Here is a 1,719-nt window from a genome sequence, read left to right as displayed (position 1 = left end):
GAAGTTGACACTTGTGGACACGTAACGTTGCTTAATGGTAACGTGTCTTAATCTGGGCTGTCCATGTAACTCTGAGACAATGTGGAAAAAGCTTGAAAATGTATTTGTTCTTGTTTTTATCCAGGCTGGCTGTCGGCCGTGATGAAGAGATCAAAGCAAGAAAGCATGCTTAAAATGTTTTTGTGACACCTTTGACATGGGCAGATGGATGAACATGTTTGATATATTGGTCCATGGTTAAAACAAAGAGGTGTGGGAATACCTCCTCGGTTAACATCATGAACACATACATGAGCACCTGAAGAATGTATGGAATGTCAACTGATTACACGAAATATTACTTTTTTTTTTCATTTCCTTGCGAGAGGGTTGGGTTTGATATAGGAGCAAAAAGCGAATAGAATGAGAGTGTGACATCACCCCTGTCTAGTCGAAACCAAAGAGCGTACAAAGCTCTTTGGTCGAAACACAGGTGAAGGGACTATTGCTATGCACTGCATAACACAGGTTTGAAACAAAGTTCCCAAGTGCTATCATCGAAAGAATCACGTGAAAGACAACTTCAGTAACGGTGGGAGCAAACATATTATAGATATAAGACATTTCGGAGTTAGCTCATGCCTATTGTAAATTGGTACAAATGGCCTTTCTTTTTTTTTCTCAGTTGGTTATTGGATAGGCATTTCACTCGTCTTCTAATAGGCTCGCCCGACATGTTCGACACCAATGACATTCATCATCATTTACGCTCAAACAAAGAATAGAATAGACTTCAACTTGCGTTTAGACGTGAAACTTGACCATTATAATGGCCCGTCATTCAACACTTGGGGAAGCATCAATTTCATTGAATGTATCAACAAAGTGATTCTACTGATATTGCCAAATACCAGGCTTGCTCTCTGCAGGTGTATATAGAGCCTACTGGTAAACGCCATTCATAAGGATCACATGAATAATCATAATTATCACAGGAGCCTTATCTCGGTGAATTATCGGTGAATTACTAAAACCAACATATGCCTGTTGGGACAAATTCCTTTTTTTTCTGCCGGTGCGCAAAGACATTCGGTGGTTCCAGGAATTTTTCGAAGTAAAGAAGAAAAAGGAAATACTGCACATGTTATGTATGGGAATAGGAGGAGGAGAATATTATGAAGACGATAGGATTGCACGTAACACCGTTACTAATAATGATAATAACATTGATCCTAAGATGATAGAATAAAAAAGAAAAAAAGTGATATGACACACGAAAAATAAAGTAGAACACTATTCCATCATTAGATCCTACACCAGTGAGGTGTACTGCTATACATCACATGATTTTCGCAGGTTGTTGATGTGAGTTGAACAGAGAGATTGTTTATAGTGAAATGAAATCTCTGTGGAGTTGACCCATTTGAACTTTGTAAATTTCGTGATTGGCGATTTGCTGTTGCTGCGATCGAATAATTTACAAGGTAAATCATGTGTAAATGTCATCCCGATATTGACTGAAATTGGGTAGGCGGAATTCTCGGCGGAGAGTCGCGACTGAACCTTGCCCTGACGTTTGTGATTTTGGAGGCTACCCTCAATTCTCGTCCGCGCGCAGTGGGGAGTTATGAACGTGGTAATGAGAACAACACAGGCATGCCATACAGTGTTCAGGTGCGTGATGTATGGCCAGTGAGTGAGGCAGCAGCGATCAAACAGCATTCCGCGCGTAGTGATGTT

The sequence above is a fragment of the Diadema antillarum genome, unplaced genomic scaffold, assembly GCF_040938485.1.
Source record: "Diadema antillarum isolate AM-2024a unplaced genomic scaffold, OU_Dant_1.0 scf00000001, whole genome shotgun sequence".
Classification (NCBI taxonomy): Eukaryota; Metazoa; Echinodermata; class Echinoidea; order Diadematoida; family Diadematidae; genus Diadema; species Diadema antillarum.
Note: the sequence above shows the minus strand (reverse complement) of the source record.